This window comes from Rhinoderma darwinii, chromosome 1 (genome assembly GCF_050947455.1).
Source record: "Rhinoderma darwinii isolate aRhiDar2 chromosome 1, aRhiDar2.hap1, whole genome shotgun sequence".
Classification (NCBI taxonomy): domain Eukaryota; kingdom Metazoa; phylum Chordata; class Amphibia; order Anura; family Rhinodermatidae; genus Rhinoderma; species Rhinoderma darwinii.
This window is the reverse complement of record NC_134687.1, coordinates 136,817,905-136,836,788: the sequence shown is the minus strand read 5'-3', so window position 1 is coordinate 136,836,788 and position 18,884 is coordinate 136,817,905. Positions and strand designations below refer to the sequence as shown.

The window sequence follows — 18,884 nt, the reverse complement described above, 5'->3', positions numbered from 1 at the left end:
TGCACAAAATAAGATACGCAGTTAAAAGACTAATAAATAACATGTCTCATAGAACAACAGTTTTATTATTACAGTATGCTGTACCATTAATGAAGTCCACAGCTCATTTTGAATGTCAGGTTTGTTAATATGGTTTACTGCATGACAAAGCCTACAAAGAAGGGATGCTAATGCATTGTGACAATAGATGGAGTTCCTCATCCCCAAAGGTAAAATAATTGGTTTGCTATAAATTTTGACACTGTTCTGAAAAAAACAAAAAAAATTAAATTAGATGACTTTTACAAATCAAAATTATACTACCGCAGGGTTCAAATGAGTGTAACAAAAAGATGTGACGCATAGAAAATGTGAGCATTATAAAAGACAATGAATAAAATCCATTAGTGGGAGGCCAACACATCCAGGAGTTTTAATTGGATTTAAAACAATATTCTTGGTTGCCTTTTGTAATACAATTGAAAGCAGGAGAGCAGAAATGTGACTACACTAGACTGCTTTAATTGATGTGATGTGTGCGTATGTAACGTGAAAAAGGAATCTACTATATAATAACAATTGTCGAGAACCTGTAAAATCATGTAAATCCCTGTATAAGACTTATTTTTTGGTAAAGGTTAATAAACTGTGAACAAGCAAATTAATTAGGCTGGTGCTGTGGGTACTTCGCCTCCTTAGCTACTCACACACACGACCCGTCTGCCTGCCAGAGCGCTGCTTACGCGTTTTGTCATGGTAACTTGCGTTTGGCTTCATCCTGACATCATAGATGTACTCGCCAAGACGATGTGCGCTCTGGGTATGCAGTCTGCCTGCCATGGCAGATTCACACCGATTTGTACAGCGTTCAGGTATGGTGGTTCCTCCTCCTGATTATATATAGCCCACCCTTTTAAAGTGTTGTTTATCCTGAAGAAGCTGCAGGCCAGCGAAATGCACGTAGAGTTATTTTTCTGACAGGATATTTCGCCATATGCAGAGGTAATGTTCTGTATTGACTTTAGTTCATTGGCCACTGTCTTTTTCTCTTTCCTTGCATATACTTAATTTGGTGGTCCTAGGCCCTAGAACTGCTCTTTCCATCTTGTTTTGTTACTTATCCTGAGGATACTAATCTAGGGTTAATTTATAAACTCAATCTATCAGCTCTAGCTATTTTTTTCTGTACCACATGCGCTATTGTGGTGTAGTGCCATTTTGTCACAGTGTGCTGTTCATATTTTACTATTGGCCAGTGCGACCTTGTAAAAGGGCTCGTATATATATATATATAATAATATATATATATATACTACACACCCACACGTGTGTAAAAGGGCTGGTATAATAGCTGGGTTTCATCTACTTGTGTCACCCACTATTACTACCCCCTTTATAAACACTAGGGTTATGCCTAGTTTCCCTCCCTTTTCCTTATACTAACATCTACTTGCTTTGCTTCTACTCAACGGAATAAGACCGTACAATAAATACAATTGTATAGTAAATAAAGGGTAATATTTATTATTAACAATAATCACACTTTCATATAAAATACACCAAACACAGAACACAGTAACCGATCACCGTATAGTATCAGTATACCCCAATACATATAACAATTAATATATACTGAGTATACTCACACTATACGTAGTACAGTATAAACACGGTATCACAATCCTAATTATACCTCCACCCACATACCTAAACATACATATGAATACAGTTACGTTACAATACAATACACGCTCACTATTTCTGTCCCACTCCCTCCTAATATAACTTTCCCTATACACTAAGGTTTAATAATCAGGATAAGGAGAAACAAGGGGAATGAGTTTCTGTGTACCTGGGGATGTGCAGGTCAAGGTTAACTGCAGGGTACTTAGTGCAGCAAGGGTAAACAGGGAACAAGAAGGGTGGGGGGACCAGGGGTATGGGAATGTGCGGGTAGGTGTACAGGTAATGTGGGGGCTGCATGAAAGGGTTACTGGGGAGTATAGGGGAGAAGATACTTAGCAGTTCATCTAGTCCAAGCTTGGTGTGGGGCCATGAGGGCCATGAGGCAAGAGTAGACCAGGAGGGAAGAGGAGACCCTTAGTGGAGCCAGGGAGCAGGAACAAGAGATAGAGAGTGTGGGGCCGTTGACCCTCTTAAACCTGTCCGTGCCCATCTGTGTGACATAACAACTCATGCACGTGAAAGGGAGGTGGGCCTGGGCCTCATGGCTACCTCATGTAATACCATTATCTAGTAGGGGGATGGAAGGGCAGTTGGAACCTCCTGCTTACTGGATTAGTTCACAGTTTATGGTTTCCATCCCCCAGGGTGTCGGATTACCTGGTAGGGAGATGAATATACACCTTTCTGGAGGGACATATATATATATATATATCTACACTCACATGTACACAGATATAAATATATAAAACACTTCCCTTTACAGACCTCTTGGATTTACACTACCGTTCAAAAGTTTAGGGTCACTTAGAAATTTCCTTATTTTTGAAAGAAAAGCACAGTTTTTTTCAATGAAGATAACATTAAATTAATCAGAAATACACTCTATACATATGTATAGAGGCCCATTTCCAGCAACCATCACTCCAGTGTTCTAATGGTACATTGTGTTTGCTAACTGTGTTACAAGGCTAATGGATGATTAGAAAACACTTGAAAACCCTTATGCAATTATGTTATCACCGCTGTAAACAGTTTTGCGGTTTAGAGGAGCTATAAAACTGACCTTCCTTTGAGCTAGTTGAGAATCTGGAGCATTACATTTGTGGGTTTGATTAAACTCTCAAAATGGCTAGAAAAAGAGAGCTTTCATGTGAAACTCGACAGTCTATTCTTGTTCTTAGAAATGAAGGCTATTCAATGCGAGAAATTGCCAAGAAACTGAAGATTTCCTACAACGGTGTGTACTACTCCCTTCAGAGGACAGCACAAACAGGCTCAAACCAGAGTAGAAAGAGAAGTGGGAGGCCCCGCTGCACAACTGAGCAACAAGACAAATACATTAGAGTCTCTAGTTTGAGAAATAGATGCCTCACAGGTCCTCAACTGGCAGCTTCATTAAATAGTACCCGCAAAACGCCAGTGTCAACGTCTACAGTGAAGAGGCGACTCCGGGATGCTGGCCTTCAGGGCAGAATGGCAAAGAAAAAGCCATATCTGAGACTGGCTAATAAAAGGAAAAGATTAATATGGGCAAAAGCACACAGACATTGGACAGAGGAAGATTGTAAAAAAGTGTTATGGACAGACGAATCGAAGTTTAAGGTGTTTGGATCACACAGAAGAACATTTGTGAGACGCAGAACAACTGAAAAGATGCTGGAAGAGTGCCTGACGCCATCTGTCAAGCATGGTGGAGGTAATGTGATGGTCTGGGGTTGCTTTGGTGCTGGCAAAGTGGGAGATTTGTACAAGGTAAAAGGGATTTTGAATAAGGAAGGCTATCACTCCATTTTGCAACGCCATGCCATACCCTGTGGACAGCGCTTGATTGGAGCCAATTTCATCCTACAACAGGACAATGACCCAAAGCACACCTCCAAATTATGCAAGAACTATTTAGGGAAGAAGCAGGCAGATGGTATTCTATCTGTAATGGAGTGGCCAGCGCAGTCACCAGATCTCAACCCCATAGAGCTGTTGTGGGAGCAGCTTGACCGTATGGTACGCAAGAAGTTCCCATCAAGCCAATCCAACTTGTGGGAGGGGCTTCTGGAAGCATGGGGTGAAATTTCTCCCTGATTACCTCAGCAAATTAACAGCTAGAATGTCAAAGGTCTGCAATGCTGTAATTGCTGCAAATGGAGTATTCTTTGACGAAAGCAAAGTTTGAAGGAGAAAATTATTATTTGAAATAAAAATCATTATTTCTAACCTTGTCAATGTCTTGACTATATTTTCTAGTCATTTTGCAACTCATTTGATAAATATAATTGTGAGTTTTCTTGGAAAACACAAAATTGTCTGGGTGACCCCAAACTTTTGAACGGTAGTGTATGTCTACTGATGTTACATTTAAGGAGGTTTTCTGCATTGTTCCTGCTCCACCGCTTCCGTTCCTCCCCACCGCTATGTATTGACATAGCTGCAGCGATGATGTGCTTGTATATCCACATAATCGCTGCAGCCAATCACTGCTCTCAGTGGGTATGCAGCACAGGATCGCTGCAGCCATCTCAATAAACAGCAGCAGGGAGGAACGGAGTGGCTGCGCTGAAAGGACAAGGATCTGTGAGGTAAATAATAGCTTTTTTTTTTTTTTTCATCACTCCTACATAGGACAATTTTTTTAATAAATCGGAAGACCCTTTAAAGGACACCTGTTAAATATTTTTCTCAAGGGTGCATTTTCAGACATGTTATAACTGGTATTGTCTGGGGAATCATCCGATATATTCTTGTATTATTTTGATAGATACATTCTCTGTATCTTTGGGTCTTTTTGTATCATGTGGCCACATGAGTATGTTTTCTCTGTATATTTTAATGGTATTTTATGTATTGTTGTATATCACTTAATAAACTTGTATTTTTAGATATAAAGTGCTCAGTGGTTATTTCGACTCTTTTTACCCGTTTACCTGATATCAATTAGTCAGTTTGCTTCTATGCTCAGTTTATGATACAAGGTCATCCTCAAAGTCTTTTACACCAACTAATGCATGCCACTTTACTTTTTAAGTCTTGTTTGGCAGTATGCTCAGAGTATGTTTTCACCTTTTGAAAGGGTTATCTGGGACTTTCAATTGATGGCGTATCCTTAGATTAAGCCATCATTGTTTTTTTTGGAGATCCAATCCCCGGGACCTCTGCCAATCAGCAGAAATTTGGTGCTGTGGCCCCTTCATTTTTCAACTACGCACAGCGCCATGCACACAGGCGTGCTGCAGCTCAGCCCATTTTGGTGAACCGGTTTAGCATGGCTGATCTGCAGTACCAGGCACAACATTACACCTGTTTGTATGGTTGTGCGACTGGGTAAACAATAAAAGGGGAAATTCCGCAGGTCTTTTTCATTCTGCTGATCCTTAAGGGTTCCATGGATTAGACCCCCACCAATCATAAATTGATGGCCGTTGCTGAACGACTTGCTGATCAGGGTTGGATTGCTGGATGACAACTCCATAAGTTAAAACAGTGAATTGCCGGTTGATCTCTGCCTTGACCTGTGGCCTTTCCAATAGCCTTTCATAACGTAGCCGTTAAACGGATGCAATTATAGTCTTTGAGTGACGATCGATTGAACGAATGCCTTATAGTTGTATATAATGCAGATACCCGCAGATTATAATGGTATCCATTTAACAGATATGTCATGAACTCTCAGGAACCCAGTTCATAATGTATCTGTTTAACAGGACAATTAACCTCTTCCTGACTTTCGCCGTATATATAGGGTGAACGTCGAATAGGAGAGTATGGATAGGGCTCAAGGGCTCCATACGACGAAAGTGAAGGAAAAAAAAACAACTTATGGCATCTGGAAGATGGGGAGGAAAGAACGAAAGTGAAAATCCGAAAAACGGCTGCGGCGAGAAGAGATTAAAGTCTATGGCAACTTATGCCACGGTTAGGCATTCGTCACAGCTTACATTTAACGTATACATTGGGAGCTTTTTCCTGATGTATATGTTAAATGTATTCAACAAAAGTGATGTGAACAGGGCCTTAAAAACTTAGGATATAGATGAAGCACAACTAAAGAAAATTAAGGAAATTTGCATTGTATGTACTTTGTTTTTGTGCCAGATAACCTGGTGGATGATGTATAGTTAAAACTAAACAAGATCTTTCCAATGGGCTTCAGATAAATTGAATCTTGACAGAACTCCCATGATTTACATTTAGGTCAATTTATTAACTTAAAATTAATCAATAGTGAAGCAAAAATCTGCCCTTTTGCACCACAACTTAACGCATTAGAACTGCATGCTCAGAGATCTTTCTTCTAGAATCTCTTATTCTTTGCAAGGAAGTACAAATGATGAATATATAAATCTTAAAGACTAAGCCCCTTAGATCCATTCAGATATTCCAAAGCTGAAGAAATTTTCAAGAGTCCCCTTATTCTCTGGCAACCAGTGTGTATGTAATCACACATGAATTAATTAATTAACTAACTAACTAGCACAAAAATCTTCCATAAAATTAATATACATGAAAAAATGAAGCAACATTTTTTTATTATTATGATTATTAATATGATTAGTATTAAAGCATTACCAGACGCAATACCTAAACGAGCCATCAAAAAGTTTGTGTTAGTGATATAGTTTTCCTAGGTTGCACAATATATGCCATCAGTGTAGGTACCACCATAGCCCCTTTATTAGTTTTACAGGACACATCGCCACTTTTGTCTTTGTCGGATAATGCAGCTCAGTTTCATTTACTCAAAAGGGGATGAGCTGCTTTACCAGACACAATCCAAAAGATAAGAGCAGCGCTCTGTCTAACACACGCTATAGCCACTTTGTTTTTGTGATTGGTCGATGTCCAATTGGTGAAGCACCAGGTTGGAACCTATTTCACATTGATGGCATATATTAAGAATATGCGATAAATCTTTAGTCCCGCACAAACCCTTCAAGAACAAGTTCACCCTGTTCCCACCCACTCAGTCACTCTTACAGTGGTCAACGAAGTTGAGATATGGGTAGTGGTATGCAGGGTTCTTACTGGTACCAGCAGCCTTGACATGTATCACCATTTAATTTCTTTCCCGGATTAAAACAATATTGATTTTGCAGGGCACTATTTTGTTAGTCAGGGAATCTACTGTTCTCTCCATGTCAGCGCTGCAAGCTCAAGGACAGATAAATCAGTCCTTCGAAACAAGGATCCTGCAAGCTGTAGCATGTACCTTCGCTTCTTACAGTCTAGTGAATATGACTAATGAAAGGGGGGAAAATGATGCTTGAATAGGCTTCTTCCACAAAAAAACATTATTTTCAAAAAGGAATAGAACATATAAAAATAAGAAAGATTGCAATATTAATACATTTAAAAATATTTTTTCTGTGCAGAGATAACTTACCATACATTGGTGGCAGTGATCGCGCCCACTGGTTTTTCTCTTGGGTCTGTATACCTTTGTCCACCTTCTACAGTGAGCAGTAGTGGAAATGCATACGCTGTTATTCTTTTACCTACTCGGGCTCTGTACAGTAATCCCTCCTGTTGATGCAGCAGATTTAATCTACATAAACACCGGATCTTAGGTTGTTAACCCAGTACTTCAAATTGTTTTCTGAAAGAGTCTGCTATTGTGAGATCATATTTGTCTAAAAAAATCCCTTGGACAAACTGAACAGTCCGTGCATACATCCCAACACTACCTGACCCAAGGATAAACTACTTGTATCCATGCATGTTGGCAGGCTCAACTCATCCCTGGGTTGTCCGCCATTTTGGTTGAAAAATACTACCCCACAATAGAGGACACTTACAGCTTACAGAGGACTACAAGGAACTACTTGGAGACAGGAGCGTCATGTGGTGCGACGCTCTGTCCACCCACAAGCCACCAACACAGCAGGGAAAGCAGCGGGGTACATAAAAATTAAAAAGGGTGAAAATGTAAATTTAAAAATGACTTTTAGTGATTATTAATATTAGATAGGTGTATCCTGTTAATGACGATAGTTTTTTTTGTGTAGGAGGATTTGTGGGATAAACCCTTTAACTACATTCAATCTTGTATGTTCAGGTTTTGAGTGGATTAATGCTTTAACTTTTCATTCATTTATTTCAGAATGCTTATATAGCACCAACATATTCTGGAGAGCTGTACACAATGTTTAATCACTCACATTAGTCATTGTCCCCATTGGAACGCACATTTTAAATTTCCTATTTCATACACACTAGGGAAAATGTCATATAAAGTCAATTAACCCATCAGTATTTTATTTTATTTAAGAGTGTGGGAAGAAACCCATTCAAGCTCGAAGAAAACATAAAAACTTCATGCAGAGGTTTCTCCTGTTCTTTCATTAAATATCACCATATGCTATTGACTTCATGGATGCTTGCCATTGCGTAATAGGGTATGCAAGACGGATCATGACCTATCTTGTATAAAATATATTACTCCTTGGAAAAGAAAAAGAGAGAAGGAGAAATATAATGGGAGAGTAGCATTGTAAGAGGAAGGCTGAATACAGCCCTAACAAAGCTAAGTGATAATGACAAAATATTTTAAAGCAGAATTCCTCTTTGGTGAACTCAGGGCTAGTGTAGACATAGCTGTAATGAAACATTTTTATATAAACGCTATACAAATCTGGTCCCCAAGACTGTGGCTGAAGATTAAAGTCTGTGTCTTTATTAGATTAGCTATAAGAAGAAGCTATGGTTGTTTTTTATATGGATGTGACAATGTATATGAACAGTGTTTCCCCTCCGCTCTGGTTTCCGAGATCAACTGTGCAGACTCAATTTTAACAACGTGTATGCTACTAAAGTTCAGCACTAAACGTGCTCAGCCTATTGACCCTTTACTTGCAAAAGTGAAATTCCTCTTTAATTGAATATATATTTTCCAAAACTGTAAAAATAAGAAATGTGTCCGACGTGTTAGGTTTATCCCAGAACTTTCTGATCATTTATAAGAGAAATGTAGTATTAGCTTTCTGAAAGGGAGAGTAATGATGCTTGAAATAAAATACTGCAGTGGTATAAAGCTGCATTGGAGCGGTCAGCATTGAGTTATTAGCTTATACATACTACAATAAAATTATTTGAATCTAGCATTTGTTGGGGGCACAAAACTGTAAGATAATTTGGAATTTCAGGTGATTTGAAGCAAAATATTGGGCTGAGACAACCACATTTTTCTTTAGGGTGTATTCCTTAAAGCATACCTCCAGCCAAAAGTGAAAAATTACAGGCTGTTTATTTAAAACCAGAAAGTGTCTATATCAATAATGATATCTCATGTAGCTTTAATCTGGTCTTCTGTTCCTCTTTATCAAACAACATACCTGTACTTCCTATTGGGTGCAGTACAGTTTGTACATATACAATGAGCGAGAATAAGAGGGAGTTCAAACTGATACTATGATACAGATAGGGCTGCAGATTTGCCATGAATTTTCTGTGGATTTGCCATGGGAAATTCACGGTGATTTTCTGCAGCAAATCCTTAACATAATAAGCATACTGTGGATGTGAAAATCAACAGCATAGTCTCAAGTATGCAGGAGAAAAAACCCATTCACATGTGTTGTACTGTACTTTGTTGCAGATTTTTAGTATAGATCCGCAAAGAAAATTTGCAACAATAAATCTGCCATGTCTGATCATGGCCTAACAGAGCTCATGCTGTGCACACAGTGGTGAGGGGAAGTTTATTTCTACAGTAATGTCAATAAGAAGGAAGGTCCCGGCAGCGCAGTTCCTAGATATTTCCGGTTACAATTTCTGCAAGGATCAGCGGATGCCACCGCCTGAAATAAAAGCACTTAAAGTGAACCAGTCACGAGGACAGATACCACCTAAGCGCTCACCACTAAGATTCATGCCCTGTTACCTTATGGCCACATCCATGGAACTTTACAAATTATAGTCCTGTGGATACAGCCCTGCTGCCCCCCTTCCTTGACCCATAAGCCAACAAGAACATTTTTACAAATAGTGCATGCTTTTTAATAATGCCCCCAACTGGAGTTTGGTGACTTCTTTGTCTTAGAGCATCTGTTAGATGACCTAAGCTATAGGACTGGTGACAATTTCACTTTAAAAATAAATATTAGACACAGGGTTATCATAATCCAAGCATAGCAATTTTATTATAAGCACTGTAACACTCCTGTGCTTTTTTCATGTTCTAATAGTAGAAGTCCACATTAAAGTGAAATTCCATCTTATTTTTTATGACATAATCCAGAACATTTGATAATCTGGTACACACTAGGCCCTATCTTTGCTGGTCTGTCCAGATATGAAATGAATACCACCTCAGGTAAAGTAATTACATGTAAGGGAATAAAGCTTCAGGGCACTTTAATTCAACATGTTCTTTAGTACTCTGTAACATAGTAATGAATGTGAATTCTTCTTCAGCATTTGAAATGTAATAGAATAAGCCGAGAACTAGTATTGTAGTATATCCTAGAATTGTCTGTGGTCATTAACATAATGTTACCAAAATGATACATGAATTAATAAAATGAATAAGAGCAGCATTCTTGCTCCAGAGAAACACTGTGTCTTGCACTGTTAGCTCACACAGATGTTATTTCTTCATGAGGAGTAAGATACTAGGGTCATAAAAAGCCTTTGCCATCTGTAAGGTTTCGTCCCATTCATGACATGCAGAACACCTTAGTCCGTGGGAATACTAAGGCCTCATGCACAATGCCATAGCTGTGTGCACGGTCTGTGATCACGGCACCGATGGGCTGCGGAGTGTCATCCGCAATTCACGGACCAGGCACACATTGATTTCAATGAGCCCAGACCGCAAATGCGGACCATATAATGACATGTCCTATTTTTTTGTAGTCCGGGCTCCGGGCACTACACGGACCGTAGAAGCCAGGGTCATGTGCATTGGCCCATAGATTAACATGTGTTTTATAGTATCTGCTCTTGCTACTCTGCTAGTATACAGCCGCAAATGCACGGTCGTGTGCATGAGGCTTTAGCTTTAGTAGCTCACACAGGAATAATCTGAAAGAGCGATGATAGTGCACAGTGACACTATTTGTTGTCCTGAGGAAGTCTATCTACTAGACCTTGATTTCCTAATAAATACAATACACATTATTATATATTAAAAGTAATTTGATGGCAATTTACTAATAAACGACATAATCTCAAATGATCACAATGATATTTTAAAGGCCAAAAAATATAAAAGCATTTTAGTTGCAAACAGAAAATCTATCAGTATTGTCCAGTCGGAGCACTGAAGGTTCAGGGACAATTAGGCCCAAGGAGAACTCGTGAGCTTCACCACATCATACACTGATCTCCAAAGATAAGCCACTGCATCATACTGAGAAAATGATATGTCCTTTTGGATTATATAGCAACTAGGAGAGGAGGTAGGAGATAAACAAACAGGAATAGTCAACGGTCTTTAATATCTAGACTAACAAAAAAAATTATATCGTTTTTGGACAGTTAAAGCTTCAAGAACAGTGTCAGACAAAGACAGCGTAGGGCCGCTGTGCAAGAATATATTACAGACCCCTTGCTCTCCAACCACAGAACATCTTCATTATATCTCTCCAACAATCCACCAGTAATTGTGAGCTACATGAAATTCATTAGCTCAGTACCGAATAGACAGTAGAATGCCACCAGCTACTTTTAAGGTAGCAGAGGGCCCCCTTACCTGTTGGGCCCCTGTGCAGCTGCACAGATAGCACACAAAGTATGTTCGCCCCTGCAAAGCAAACCAAAAACTAGAGATGTTGTATTTCTGAATTTGTCATTTAATACATTGTGTCGTAATTGTTCTCTAAGTTAAGACAATAGAGTAGGTTTACTTGTTATCATATGTTAAACCATACATTATACATTTTGTTGCTGCATTTTGTTTCTGCCTTGCTATTATTTTTTACTTACCTGGTAATCATTAATTTTATGGGTAGTGTATACACTGCTCACCTCTGAGACCCCACCTCTCAGAAAAATGGGGATCCCAAAATGGAGGCCTGGTGATCCTACCCAGTCGAGAAGAGGGGGAACGGTGGCCACTTATCTATATGGCTCTTTCTTTTGAAGTCTCATTGAGTCGCTGGCACTTCAGTGGAGTGTCCATGCACATTCGCTGCCACATCTGCTATACAGTACGTGGCTGAAATATGCATTCATGGGGTTGTGATAGGGGCCCCCACCATCCTTAATCCGGCCATGCCAACACCGAAATGTGCCTTTTTGCCTCAATCTTCGACATCATAATGTGGCCTCAATCTACATCATCATCCATAGATTACTGAAAATAAACCTGTACGCCTTGCTGCATTTGTTTTAATGCAGCGCACTAGCTCGTGTCAGCTCCTTATGAGTTTACAAGCATTGGATTATCTCTCGGACTGTGTTCTTGCTAGGAAAAGGCAATTACACTGCACAGAATTCTAGTACAGTAGGTGAACTACTTTACAAATGTGACAACCCGTTATAGAGCTGTATGGCTATGGTTGTTTTCACCTTCAAACTTCCTGTCATTATGACCAGTGACAAAACAATCCATATTACAAAAGCAAAACAGAATTTCTGGTATTGCAGCTCAGCTCCATTAAAGTGAATAGTGATGAGCTGCAATACAGAACCTGTGGCGCTATTTTTGGAAGAAAGCAGCCGTGTTTGAATAAAGTTCGTAATTTGATATACTAATATCTAATCCAGGTCAGACCTGAATTGTCAATATAAATGTTGGTAACTATACGCATGCTGTGCATTCCATATAAAAGGAGAAGATTTTACACATTTCTGAAACACTGCATTTGACTAACCCAGATAGGATCTTCTTTTTGTGTGCAAATTAAGCCATAATTATAACACCGGAGGTACTTCTATCTAACTACTCCCCTAAAGGTGGCCATACATATGAAGTGGCGTACTTTAGAAAGTGGGTACTGCAATTGGTCTGGCGCTGAATAAATCAAAGTAGGGATTCTAAGGTATCCCTCCATTCTTCACCAGGGACCTCTCAAAGAAAGTTTTGGCTTAGCTGGTCGGATAATTGTTCCCCCTAGTAGTCCCCCATTGGCAGTGGACATGGCAGCGATTTAGAAACCAGAGAGTATTAAGACAGAGCTGTGGATCAGAACTGGAAAGTCAACCAGGAATGACAATCCAGAGGTCGTAATGAACACGGAGTCTGGAGTAGAATTGGAGAGAACAGAAGGGGACAAATCCAAGGCTGGATCAAAGGACAGGCAGGCTGTAGAAACCCTTGCCTGTTAAAATGGGTGATCAAAACTGCTTGTGATATCATTCTCGAGCACCTGGTCATGCACACACCAGCGAGATGCAGGAGTGGTGCCGTATAAAAATACACCAATGTCAATGATTATTACATTCTCTACTAGTTTAGTATTTAAGATTTCCAGGTCATCCAAACTTCAGTGAAATACTTGAGAAGAGTAAAAGTAATTGTGGCAAAGGGTTTCACAGTAAAGCAGTTTGGTACCATTTTTCTACTTTTTTTTAAAAAGCTAAAAAAAATATATGTATAATCAAGGAAGAACTTGCTGAATAAAAGTATTTCTAAATGGACAGTATTATATTTATAATAAAGTAAATTACATTTTCATAATTTTGTGGTATATCTGTCCCACATAGCAGCAATATGATAGCCTGTTATGTAGAAAACCTCAACCCAAATTCTGAAGCAAATGTCTTAAGCCAAATTCAGATGACCATAGTATACGTCCGTGTGACGGCAGTTAAAACAACGGCCGTCACATGAACGCATGTATTTCAATGGGGCCATGTACACCGCCGTTGTTTCAACAGGGTCTTTTGAAAAATAGAACATGTCCTATTTTCTTCTGTTCTCACGGATCCCGCGATAGACTCAAGTCTATGAGGATTTGTGAAAACGGGACCCGCACGGGTTCACGTACTAGTTTGCACTAGTTTGTGTGAATCTGCCTTAGAGTAAAATCCTCGAGTCTGAGATGTGATGGTCTAGAGTTACAGATGATTGTATAGACCAATTTAACCTGATATCAGCTAGGGTCCAAAAATGGACAGATTGTGACGCACATTTTTTTCAGGTGCTCGCAAATAGAGCACTATGCAATTGGCTAAAAACTAGCTCAGCTGGCAAGTGGAACCAGCTGTCTAATATTAGTATTACTCTAGTATGACCAAGTTGCATAACTGGGGCCAATTTTCCAATAGAAGATGTTAAAAGAAAAAGTAGACCACTGCTAGAATTCTGAAGAGACTCCGTCTTCTGCTTTTGTTTATTTCAAAGTGAAGGGAAGGTTGTTAGATTCCTTTCACTATGTGTTATGTGCACAGTGTATATATTTATAATCACACAGTGTATATATTTATAATCACACAGAGGAGGTTTCTATGCTGTTTTCTATTTTTGTCTTCCACTTTGCATGTCCAATGTATATAAAGAATGACACAAATCCTGCAACATCAATTTTCTCCTAATTTTGTTGTCAAAATTCCTTCCCAGGATACATAAGAATAGATCAGGAAATTTGTGTGGAATCCAAGCCTTGTTTTGTGTTGAAAGTTCCAAAACAGAAAGCTTTTTAAAGTTAATTGTAGACAAGATTACTACTGAAAACCACGGTCATCCTACTTAAACACACTTTATCACGCACCCATCAGGTAACTTGCAGATCTTTCCACCTCTTCCATAATTCACCATTTTTATATTGTGATGAAATCCAAGAGATTTAGAATTGCTAATTTTTTGTTAAGAAAAGAGTAAAATTACTGTATTGTCATTTTACCCACATAATAGCTAAGTTGTATAAGAAGAAAAGTGCTCTTATTTCAGTAGTCTGTACAAATGTGAGTCTGCTGACACCTTCACACAGAGAGTTGAACAAAAATATAGAAGCAAAGACATATTCCAGCAAATTTGTCTTACCCTGGTGCATACTGGTCAATAAATCCAAGGGGCCTGGTATTCTTTAAAAATAGTTTAAAAGATTCAGGAGTAGAAATATGGGTGGTGGGAAGAAGTCGGATTATTGCACTTTCAGCAAGAGAAAATATGCATCACTTTATCATGTTCATCATGTTATTTCCTGGTCTATATATTAGGTATAAACATTTGTTCAGCTCTCTGGTCGCTAAATCCTGAATCATTAAATTTAAAGAAATTAATTATTGATATGGGTAGAAAAAAAACCTAAAAAATAAACACCCCCACCCGCTTGGGGGCGGTGGCAGCAAAATCTTCGCCGAGTGGGGGCTCATTTGAAAGCTCTTCTCAATACAAAAACAATGCCGCAATCGATTTTGAGATAGGATAGATTTTTTTTCGCTGAGATATTTAACTTTAAAGTTATCGTCTTCATCGGCTAGCGCCAGTGTTAGCATTACCCAAAATGTACCGCACGCGTAAAATCCTAAATGTGTGTGGGCGCGTGTGCATGTGTGTGTGAGCTTGGGAATGGCACATCAAGGTGACTTTAAGTTACGTATTATTACAATCGGCCTCAGCGATACAAAATGGACCTTGTCTACGATTGTAACATGATTTTGTAAAGGATCTGCCAGGCAAAAGCTTCGGGGTTAACTCTCAGAACTAATCAGTCAGCACCTAAGAATACATCCCTGAGACTGACTCCTGCTTCCACCATTCAGGCTGGCAGGCTTAGGAGTGGGAGAACCTATCGTAACCTGGCCAGACTCAGCTAGCTCCCGCCCTCGGTCTATTTAAGCCTGCACTTCCTGTCCCTCGGTGCTTGTGATTCTTTCCTTGTGGTTTCCTGGCCCAGCTACAGCTCCTGCTATTTTTGATCCTGCTCCATACAGACCCTGGCTTACCGACTACTCTTCTGCTTTTCGTTTTGTACCTCGCACACTCCTGGCTTGACTCGGCTCGTTCACCACTCTGGTTGCTCACGGTGTTGCCGTGGGCAACGGCCCCTTTTTCTTGCTTGTGTTCCTTTGTATGTTTGTCGTGCACTTACTGAGCGCAGGGACCGCCGCCCAGTTGTACCCCGTCGCCAAGGGCGGGTCGTTGCAAGTAGGCAGGGACAGAGTGGCGGGTAGATTAGGGCTCACTTGTCCGTCTCCCTACCCCCTGCCATTACAGATTTCATGTGTACGCATTTCGGTAGTCGCCTGTGAATTTCAGAGAGCGCTAATTCGGAGAGTAATTTTAATTTTTGCACATTTCTATTGTCATATCACAAAATGCATTTGACCGAAATGGAAAGGATCCAAGAAACGGGCAACGGTGAGGGCCGTAGACGCAATGGTCGGTCAAGGAAACTTAGTGCAGCAGATCAAAGGCAAAAAGGAAGATGTCCAGCAGTGCCATCAGCTCAGAACTGGCAGGAACCAGTGGGACCCAGGTACACCCATCTACTTTTCAGTGAAGTCTGGCCAAAAGTTGTAATAATCGAATTGTGGCCAAAAAGCCATACCTTCGATGTGGAAACAAGGCCAGACAACTCAACTATGCACCAAAACATAGTAACTGGGGGACAGAAAATGGCAGCAGGTGCTCTGGACAGATAAGCCAAAATTTTAAATATTTGGCTGTAACAGAAGGCAGTTTTTTCGCCAAGGGGCTGGAGAGTGGTACAATAATGAGTGTCTGCAGCCAACAGTGAAGCATGGTGGAGGTTCTTTGCATGTTTGGGGCTGCATTTCAGAAAATGGAGTGGGGATTTGATCAGGATTAATAGAGCCCTCAATGCTAAAAAATACAGGCAGATACTTATCCATGCAATACCATCAGGAAGGCTTCTGATTGGCTCCAAATTTATTCTGTAGTAGGACAACGACCACAAACATGCCTGTATGTCTTTAAGAACGATCTTCAGCGTTGAGAAGAACAACGACACGACAGAGCCCTGATCTCAACATCATCGAGTCTGTCTGTGATTACATGAAGAGACAGAAGGATTTGAGGAAGCCTACATCCACAATATCTGTGGTTAGTTCTCCAAGATGTTTGGAACAATCTTCCTGCCAAGTTCCTTCAAAAACTGTGTGCAAGTGTACCTAGAAGAATTGATGCTCTTTTGAAGGCAAAGGGTGGTCACACCAAATATTGATTTGATTTAGATTTCTCTTCTATTCATTCACTTTGTATTTTGTTAATTGATAGAAAAAAAAACCTTCTATTTTTGAAACTATTCTTTTTAGCAGTACTGCCTAAAACTTTTGCACAGTACTGTATATATAAACACCTACACACAGGGCCGCACCGTCCATCAGATAGGCATCTCGCCTCAGGCGGCCACCCCCTCCTGCACTATAATTGTACCTGCGTCTATAGGACGCAGATACAATTACATGCATAAGCGCTGAATGGCGGCGCTTCCGTGCCCCGCTATTTTGTGCCTTTCAATGACGTAAGCGCCGCGATGTCATCATTGCGCCACTTGCATAGTTGATTGATAGGGCAAGACAGCCTGTCAATCAGCGCATTTCAACAACGCAACGTTGAAAGGCGCTGGTTGGCCGAGCAGAATGACTTGCCCTGCCACTCAGCGCCTTTGTTCAGCCCCAGCAGACCTGCTAAGAGAGCAGGCCTGCATTGTAAGAGGACGGCACGTGAATGGGTTTAGAGGAGTATGCAAAGTTGTTTTTTTTCTGTTAAAAGTATAAGGGGCTATATGTGGAGCACTACCTAAGAGGGGGGGCTGTATGTGGAGCATTATCTACAGGGGGGCCATATGTGGGGCACTACCTACAGGGGGTCTGTATGTGGTGGCTATATGTGGAGTATTATCTACAGGGGGGCTGTATGTGGGGGCTATATTTGGAGCATTATCTACAGGGGGGGCTATATGTGGAACCCTACCTACAAGGTATGTATGTGGGAGCTATATGTGGTGCACTATCTACAGGGGGGCTGTATGTGGGGGCTACATGTGGAGCACTATCTACAGGGGTGGCCATATGTGGGGCACTATCTACAGGGGGCTGTTTGTGGGGCACTATCTACAGGGGCTCTATGGGGGCAGTATCTACAGAAGGCTCTATAGGAGGCACTATGTATGTGGGGCACTGTCTACAGGTGGCTCTATATAAAAGGGAGCAGTGTGTGTGTGGGGGGGGGACAAAGTGTATGGTGCTATTATAATCGGGGACACAGTGTATGGTTCTATTAGAATAAGAGGTATGGCGGTATTATATTTAGGGTCATTGTGTGTGGCACCATGAGAATTTTATCTTCGTTTATAGGTGCTGAAATGTTTGAAAAGTGATAAACTGAAGACATCGGAGCGGAAAACTGCAGAAATGGGTCGCGGCCGGAAGAAGTCATCATAGAGGTCTGGACCGGATGGAGACGTCACCTGAGTCACTAATGTAAATGTTTATTCTGCCTCTAATCAGTACTGTAGTCACTGTATGATCTGCAGCAAGATAATGGGTGATTTTTTATTTTTGTGAGGCTGCTGGTGATGTAGAACAGCCACGGCGATGTCAATCCAGATCATTTCAATTTTTGCCTCAGGCAACAGAAAAGCTAGAATCAGCTGTGCCCACACACACACACACACACACACACACACACACACACACGCGCAAACAAACTGTCCTATTTCATATATGTATATTTAATTTTTTTCCTTTAGTGTTGTAAAGTATACATATATCAGAAACTTGAACAAATGTAAACAAGCATCAATACAGTCTTTTACTGAGCGTAATAAGTGTCATGTACTGTTCATTGTAGGACATCAGATGTCACAGTCATGATGGTTTAAGGACAAATGGCTTGGTCATAACTTATGTCCTCAAACAAATGTTACATTGATAATTTATTTTGATGTGCTGTAATATACTAAAATTAACTTTGCAGTAGGTTTCTCATGACGTTGATAAACTACAATGTCACATGTCCCATCAATGGATGCTTAAAAATAGTCAATTGCCTTAATTTATTCATGGGAGCAGGAATGCATGAAATCTAGGACTCAGCGTGAAGTCATTTTAGCAAGACAAATTGTATCCCCCACTTACCGGCAGCCGCGACCGCAGTACTCAAACTCTGCCAGTGTCTCCTTCACACCGGCGCGCACTGCTTTCTCCTCTGGCCGATGCACGTAGGGTGCGTGCGCCCTCATCCCCGGTCTTAAATGGCCAGCGCGCAAATTTCACCCCAGACCAATCCCAACACACTTGGGACTTTAAAAAGAACTCTGCCATCTTCATTATTGCCTAAGCAATTTTGTGTCTATCCCTGTGTTAGTCTGCAAAGG

The 18,884-nt window shown here is 40.4% G+C and overlaps 1 protein-coding gene and 1 long non-coding RNA gene across 5 annotated transcripts in view; one reads left to right on the top strand and one right to left on the bottom strand.

Moving 5' to 3' along the window:
- INPP4B (inositol polyphosphate-4-phosphatase type II B) overlaps positions 1 to 18,884 on the bottom strand; it is a 622,734-nt gene that overhangs the window by 403,574 nt on the left and 200,276 nt on the right. The window lies entirely within an intron of this gene.
- The window catches only part of LOC142754855 (uncharacterized), a 49,848-nt gene that overhangs the window by 11,709 nt on the left and 19,255 nt on the right, over positions 1 to 18,884 (top strand). Inside the window, exon 3 of the long non-coding RNA XR_012883019.1 lies at positions 14,159 to 14,316. This is a non-coding gene — a long non-coding RNA (uncharacterized LOC142754855). The remainder of the gene's footprint in view (positions 1 to 14,158; positions 14,317 to 18,884) is intronic.